This window comes from Scophthalmus maximus, chromosome 19 (assembly GCF_022379125.1).
Source record: "Scophthalmus maximus strain ysfricsl-2021 chromosome 19, ASM2237912v1, whole genome shotgun sequence".
Taxonomy (NCBI): Eukaryota; Metazoa; Chordata; class Actinopteri; order Pleuronectiformes; family Scophthalmidae; genus Scophthalmus; species Scophthalmus maximus.
The window spans coordinates 16996610-17005181 of record NC_061533.1 but is presented as its reverse complement, the minus strand read 5'-3'; the positions used below and the strand labels follow the sequence as shown (position 1 = coordinate 17005181).

Below are 8572 nucleotides of genomic sequence, written 5' to 3'. Positions count from 1 at the left end.
CAGCGAAGGCCTCGTGCTGGAGAAGAACCTGGGCCCCTGCAGTAATGGTACATGCTTGAACAGGGGAACCAGTGATTCGCATCAGTTCTGTATGCATTGTTCTGCAACAACATTTTTACACAATGTTTACAGTGTTTCCTAGATAAGACCTACCCTTTGCATATGTCTCCTATCTGTATGAATGGTGCTCTGTGTCTGAGAATGTTGACTGAAAGGTTGGTCATAAAAGCTCAACAAATTGTTCAACCACTGACTAGCAGTGATTAGACAGCATTTGTTGAGTGGCTTTCAGCAGAAAAATTACCACTCGTGTCTCTGCTGGGGAAAAACATTTATTTAGTTTTGTTTTTATTCTCCCACATTGCACATTGCAGATGAACTCTGTCTTTTTATGTTGTCAGTTGCAACAGGAGTCATTGCTGAGGTGGAGAATAATCTGGACATCCCCAAACTCTTGAGGCATGCAATATGTTTTTATATCAACAATGGCTCGACCGAAAACTAAACTTTGGTTTGGTTGTAGGAACATTAACAGCTAAACAGCCAGATATTTAAGATAAGATAAGATAAAAAACCTTTATTGTCATTATATCACAGTGAATACAATGAAATTGCGAATGCCCTCCCAGTGGTGCTTAAAGAAAGAAACAGTATTGCACACATTCATATATTACATAAAAAGAACACAGACATACACAGTCAACCACATTCTATGTCGTATTTCCAACATTCATCATAAAACAAGGGCAGGTAGGTTGTGATATGTTAATAAATAATAAATATATTGGACAGATTTTAATAATGATAATATAATATAATATTGCACAGATTAGTAAAAATGTATGTACGATCAATAGTAAAATGTAGTAAAATGGGAAATATGGGAAGCAGAGTTATTATGTGTGTAGATTGTGGGTGGCTCGCAAGTTGGTGGAGACCAAAACAAAGTTAATAGAACAGTGAATACTGGACTTCACATTGATTAGGTGGCCAAAAACATAACTCCAAATTGAAGGATAATGTTGCTCCTTGTTAGAGCTAGAGCAACATTTTGCTTAGACGTTCTACATACCGATTGAACGCTCATTTCAGTGTTGTGTCCTCAGCTTTTTTCCCAAATTCCTTGCAAGGGCAACATAGATTTAACACAAATTTGACATGCTTCTTGTTATGACCAAAAATGGGCCAAAAACTCTGCAACGCTCACGTCATTTTCCTACTGTGGTGTCCAGTTGTTGTGTAACCTTAAGTGTTTGCTGATGGAACCTTAATGTTTTGCAACTGAAAACAGTTGTTTTATTCACCCACTTTGTCTTTTTCTATTAAAGTGAAGAAGGGGTGAAGCAAATATTCATTGGTGCTTCGCGTGACTATACCTTTAAGACTTTGTTTGTGGGCTCAGCCCCTGGCGCCATGTAAAGCATATTGTAATAAGGCTTAACATGCTGATTGAAGATAAAGCTGGGAAAAGGAAATGTAGTGGAAGGGGAACTGGGTTGTGTAATCTACTACTGAATGATCCCTCATGGAAAAGAACAACATACTTTGGTATCATGACTCTATTTTATTTATGTATTTGACTATGCTTCATACAATAAAAATCATCAAATTTGATGACAGTATCTCTAATTGCTCTGTTGGTTATCCCAAGGGGCTTTAGAGATAAATGGACAAGTGGTCAGTTGGGGTAAGGCAACATCTGCCTTCCTTTGTTCCGAAATTCCTGCACTGCACGCAAGTCCCACGACATGTTCACCTCGATGCCAGACAGACAGAGATTAGAGAGACACACCTCGATGCCACTTTCTAAAGTAACATGGCCTGTTTACCTGTGTGTTTGGAAGAATCCTGACTGGCCAGTTCATGCTTGAATTTCACCGGGGAGACAGAGTGACAGAATGAGCAAGAGGATAGAGGTGAACTTCAGAATGTGTGGGTGGACACAGGATAAGCTTGAAGGAGAAGATAGGTAAGGGAGGTTTGAAGGCTTCAGATTGTGACAGCGGGTGGGAGGTATGGCATGAAAACATGAGAGTGCGCCCTGCGATAGCATCTCTTCAGCTGGCTTCCTTTTGCTTTGGAACATTGCTCGCATTGCTAATGGCATATGTAGGCAGTCGACGAGCATAGACCTGTTCCTCCGACTTTTAAAATAGAACAGCCGGTCCATGTTTTTGGTTTTCCTTTGCGGCAAGGCCAGTCAAGTACTAGTCCAAAAATGCAAACAGGACATCTCATTGCTCAGGGGAAATCTGTCCTCATTATGTAGGGGGGAAGAAAAAAAACACGGATGGAGAAACATGGCTTTTTATCCCAAAGTCATTAGCGATACTGCATTTCTGCTGAGACAGAATAATTGTTGCCTTTTTTTAAGAGAAACTGGTGTAAAATTCTCAACCTTCGCTTTTCTGCACTGCATGGACCACCAATCGCACTATTGGACACACAATGAGTGTTCGTGTGCAGCTCATTTTGTCACCTCATATCCAGTTTCCAGCTAGTTCGATGTAAGCAGTGTGACAACAAGGTGCAAAGGGTAGAGAAGTGGGAAATAGAACCAAGATTACACCATGTTGATCACAGTTGAAGACAGCAGGACAGATTTCTAATGGAATTACGTGTCACTGAGACTTTGATTGCTCCTGTAATTACCAGCTCATCAGCAACAGGATGATATCAATGTGATCAGGTGGGCGGGACCTTATTGCCCCAACGTGTTTTTCTAAGTGGCCCTTCAGAAGATATGGATGTATTATTAGGAGTGAAGCAGAAATCTGATCATTCACACAACTTTTAGAAAACAGCAGTGTTTGGTCTTTGATAATGACAACGCAGAGCATCTTGATAAAGGAGCCCAGAGCTGTGGACTTGAATGAGACTTCAGACACACAAGACCTTGAGTCTTTATTTGGATTTTGAGATTTTGTACTTTGATCACTAAACAATACGTGATAGACAGCTCTTGATTGGTCAGATACCATACTTTGCATCATAAAGACTCAGCTATGTAAAAAGAAGAAAGAGAATCCGCAAATATACCGTTCTTTTAATGTTCAGCTTTGGGGCTATACCTTACTCGCAACATTTGTGCATTCACACATCCTCCAGATACTTTAGCATTTACATTTGCATTAGCATTCCTTTAAGTCACGTTTCAGGCTACCCAACGACTTAATTCTCCTTCTACCTTTAACTTTTATTTATTATTTCCTTGTCATTTTTCCTTTTGGCTACAGAACTCATCACTTACCATTGCTGTTGCAGCGGTGGCAATTAACCCTAACCCCTGGTGCTGGTAGATTAGCCCTGCAATTAATAGAATTGTCCACTTCTGTCTGAGCGGCAGATCATGATCACTTGCGCATCCATGCGCATAAGTTGTGTCCTTAATTTTATTCGCTCTACATGTGTGTGTTTGTACACATTTTTAAATATTTGTGTATGTTTCTGATGCACAAAAATCAGCAAAAACCATTTTGGTTTCCCCCTGTGTACTAAGTGAGGCATGTCTCTCGGGAGCTGCGAAATTGGGGATGCCAGCACCTAAAGTGAAAACAAATATTTGTTCATGGAACATTTTTCCACATTGTGTCAAAATGATTGCCAGTTTTCCAAGTGTGGAACCAGAGATGTTGACACGGAGGAGAGTTAAGCTTAGTAACTAACCTTGAAATAATGTTGTCCTTACCATAAAGAGTCAGAGGTACCACATACCAGAGATTAATACAAAGACGTTATCTGTTTGTGCTACCTATTGTTATGAACCACCTAGCCTCAATAGAGTCGATGATAACGCTCATGCAGTGATGTGTTTGTGAGACTGCACTGGTGGAGATGAGTTCAGCTGGAGCGAACACCACAAATAAAAAGTTCATTAAACATGCCTCAGTGACTCCTCATGCATTTGTGCATGGAGAGTTGATGCAGGCATCTGGGGAGCCATGGGAGAGCAAGAGAGTTTTTCTTCCATCAGACAGAGTCCATGAATTGGATTGGATTGGAGTAGTGTTACTTCTGTCTATGCTGATCTGTCTCTGTGTTGGGTCTGAAAGTTAACTGGTAATCTATAGCAGATTAATTAGAATTGTTGCTGGTATAAGAACAGTCTCATACTGTATTTTTAGGTATATATTAAATAGAAGTTAAACATATGTATTACTACTATTACTTTTTTTTTGTCTCACTGCAGTTTGCTTTCTCACTGTTTTAGTTGTGTCCCTGTGTCTTCTGATTGGATTCCCGGTTTATCTGAGACTGAAATCGTGCTTCCTTCTTGAGTTTCCTGGGTTGCTGCATGTTTGATTGCATTCTCCAATCCTCCCCTCGCCATGATGGATCCCTGATGCCAGGAGGACAGGTCCAGGCTTATAGGCCAAAGACATTTTGGAGGTAGGCTGAGTGTTACACAGACTGCTATCAGGCGGAGGAGGCAGCTCACCACCTGATGACACCTGCATTTTTCACATTCTTCAACAAATGTCGGACACATTTGATCTCACTTTAGATTGCACACTGTCTCCACCTTACATGTCTTATCACCAAGGAAGGCTGCATGCTGTCTGTAAAACAAGACAAAAGAAAATTACATTCAATTAGCAATATACAGTATCTCTGCACAGTTAAATACGGTGCATTGTTTCAGGAACACTGTAAATACCACAGAATATTAGAAAAAGCTGCTGCTACTACATAATTGTTAACACTACACTACTGTATGGACACACATTGCATCAAACTGTGTTAATTCACAACAGGTGCATATTCCCAGGCTTGTCACTGACAATTTCCAGAACCACTGAGAATCAAGTTTCCCCCCGCTGAGCTTTTTTTAACCCTCCATGTGATCACGGCACAAAGGAAATTTCCAGGGCCGCATGTCAGGGTGTTGAATGAATGGTGTTGCCGTGTGTGCTGTGTAAACTCCACCTCCATCTCTGGTTCCTAAAGCAGGTAGAGCCCAGATGGCAGGATTGCAACTGACCAGGCTTTGACCCTAACGCCTTCCAATCGACAGCATCACTACTCTTCATTCACTGTGCATGAAAGCCACATTAAAGGGAAGAGAAAGACTTGTTTTGGACAGCTTATATATCACTTTTCTTGGCCGCGCTGGTGAGAGAGTAGATGAGTGATTAGGTTTGCCAGCTGTCCAGTGAATAAACTCCAACACTGAACACTTTCATTGAGCATCATGACATATTCATTACAAGGATTGATTTCATAAAAGTGACTAAAAGCCCTGTAAATGTTGCATAAACTTCTGAGATGATGTCAGCTTATTTATTTACATATTGATTTTAGCAGCAGTAAAAAGAAGACATTCTGTTATCCGTGTCTGCGCGAGCAGAAATAGGAAGTCTCTGATCCTGCGACAGACAATCCGGCGTAGAAAATCAAAACAGCTGCAGTTGTAAGTGTGTGGTCTGAGAAAAAGCTCTTCTCACTCTATTGTATTTGCCCTCGCTGTTTGTCCACTCTCCGGGGCTTTAGGCAGTGACCTTCGTCCGAGGGACAGTATGCCTCTTTGTAAACCCAGACACATTACATCAGACGATCGGATTCTATCATGCTTCTATTCCAGATCAGATAAACAACAGCAACCTACAGCCTGTTTTTTTGTTGTTTTTTTCTAGTTTCGACGATTGAAATGAGTCAGCATCAGTGAATCTCTGAGCTGATTGGCTATCCTGGCATACCACTGCTGTGTGTTTATCAGTACATAAATTATGCAACTCCAAAAATATGATTAAACTGATTTCATGTTTCAGTGCAGGGAGCAGACTGACCACAGCTGGCTCAGATGACTTTCAAGGGGAACAGATCTGTTTTTAGACTTCGGTATTCAGTTTCACTCCAATAGTGGCAGCAAAGTACAAGTGCTTTTCTGATGCATTTAGTCCATAATGGCTGAACAAACAGTGTTGCATTTGTGCGACTAGCATTATCAACAATCCAGGAGATAACACAGGCTGTTTTTACTGGAGAAGACAATGGGAAATAAGGACTTTGGGTGGGGGATATTGGGAGAGAAGGGTGGGGTTACATGAGACCATTGTGAACTTGGAAAAGTCTGGGTTTCCTTATGCCAGCATGATTAATCTCAAATACATACGCACGCACGCACACACACACATACACACACACACACATGGCCTCTGCTTTCATTGTGGGAAATTTGCTCAGACCAATGGGAATCCTTAATATAGTTCTATTCTTCAAAGACTTAAACCCCTTGAGACAGAAGGTATATGTTCTAAATAGGAAAACCAGAGCTAGTTGCATAATCCTATATATTTATTTACATTTTCTCTGGGGTTTATTTTAGGCCTGACAGGGCAGTTTTCAGTTTCTTTTCAATTGGTTCACTGACATTCCAGTCTTGTTCTCAGGCACCCATGATGGTCTCCACATCGCCTCCCCTGAGTCAGTCCCTGCTACAGACCAGGCACAGTTCAATCTAGTACAAGTTGTATTTACTTACCACACAAGTACTGAGGACAGACAGAGAGTTGCAAATTGCAAATTGCAAATTTCTCCCGAATGCAAAGACATTATATGAAGATGACATTTTTGCACTTGATCTTGCATTTTAACATATCCATGCCTGAGCAAATTCGATCCACTGATGAAGACTGCTGATGATATGGTTAATCTGGAGAAAACCTTCCCAAGTACTATTTTCCACCAGGTTTGGTAAAAAAGTTGTTTTGTTCAGATTGGAGTCTGTTTATGTGTTTGACGGTGAACAGGGTAATAAACCAGTGTCTTGGGATTATTTCCTCTATCTGTGAATACTGCATACTGGCCACTTTCTTGATGAATCCTTCCCCCTTATATGTCAGAATCAGGATCTTCCTTACGACACACATTTTTGCCATTCATTTTGGGTCCCTTGAGTCATACTGAGTGCTTACTAGGAATGCATTACCTCATGATAGAAAGTATTCTCTGTATTTTCAGCTCGTGGCATAATACGAGAATGACAGTCTTGAACAGACCATCTATCTATCTATCTATCTATCTATCTATCTCTGTCTAATCTATTGTAGTAATTCATTATTTCACAGGATACATCACACTGCAATTCATATCTTATTTTCAGTTTCAAATGGGGGAAAGTGTAGAGAAATAGTAATGGGCCATTTAAGGTGGGTATTACATGTGTTAATGTAATGTATCAGCGCATTTGGACCTATAATTGTGGGTTATTCAAGTATGATCAAATCTCCAGAGAGAGGCTGAGAGGGCTCCTTGGGATTACACCACATTAACAGATGTGAGTTCGCCACACAGATGTGATTGGCAGTGCCACAGTGCAGTCTCTGCCCTCATGATAATTGGTGTGATTACAGGACATTAGATCTGGAAATGGGGATGGACGAGGTCACAGGTGTATAGGTGCTGTTGTCGGGGCAGAGCAGCTTTGAAAACAGTAATGCTGACCATTCATGCTGCAGAAACCTAATCAATCGATTTTGCATTATAGCCTAACTATGCGATGAGGTCTTATGTTGATCCTTAAGGGTCAAAGGCCAGCACAGTGGGTTGAAATGGATTTTGTCCGAGGGGCCAACTCTGAGGCTGAGAAATGAAGCCTATGCGGAAGTGCTATAAACTGCAGTTCACTAGATGCCCGCCTGAGCCTGGCTCCAGAAACGAGCAAATCCCCATGGAGCCCCATGTTAAAATGCCCAACTTTACAGCAGAATTAAACATGTTTAAGGCCTGGTTCAAAAAATGGTTTTGGTCCCAATGGCTAATCCCCCCCCCCCCCCCCTTCGTGACAACTCGGGGGGGGGGATGAATTTTTTTTATAACTCCCCCATTTATATTATATTAAGTTTTGAAATTCTGCATAATTGGGGGCGTGCAAATTTGATTGACAGGTGACGCCACTTTTTGCTCGTTGCTCGGTGGCAGCTAGCCGCTGGCAGCGTTAGCTGTAACCAGAGCTAATCCCCGGTCATTGAACGGGACTTCTCGACTGCCGTGTCGGAGGCTTGTGGAGAACATTTCCAGCTACTACCGGATGAATAATCCGCCTGCTCTGCGGTCAGTCGTCCCAACAGAGAAGTCCAGGAAGCTTGCGCTCCTGTTGTTTCGGTAAGTTAAAATGACGGCGTTGTTCTGTGTTTGCAGTCATTAGCAGGTGTCTACGCTCGGTAGCTGCTCGTTAGCTTAGCGCGCTAAAGCGCTTCTCAGCCAGCTAGCCTGGGGTTAGCCTCGAGCGAGACTCCGGCTCTGCTGACGAGGCGAGCGGGATCAACACGACATGACACCGACATGAGCCGGTTAACAGGCGTCTGCGTGTGGATGGTAAATATGGTCCACCTCGTTAAACGCGAGCAATGCAATGTTAACGTGACATTAATGCAACTGTCTAGGTACATTTAGGTGTTTGTAATGTAGTGTTCATGTCACATGTCAGCATTGTTTCAGAAGATACCGTTAACGTAGAGGACACGCTGTGTTCTGGGTTGTGATGGAGTTTTTTTATTGCGCCTGTACGGTAACTTAAAATGAAACAGAAGAACACAAGAAGTTTGATTCATATGTTTTACTAAAACCGACA

General features: G+C 41.8%; 1 long non-coding RNA gene across 1 annotated transcript; it reads left to right on the top strand.

Moving 5' to 3' along the window:
• The first annotated feature begins 1793 nt into the window (after nucleotides 1-1793).
• Nucleotides 1794-5568, top strand: LOC118314019. The gene is made up of 3 exons (XR_007030178.1): nucleotides 1794-1969; nucleotides 4211-4389; nucleotides 4948-5568. It is a non-coding gene; the product is annotated as an uncharacterized LOC118314019 (long non-coding RNA).
• The last annotated feature ends 3004 nt before the right edge of the window (nucleotides 5569-8572 follow it).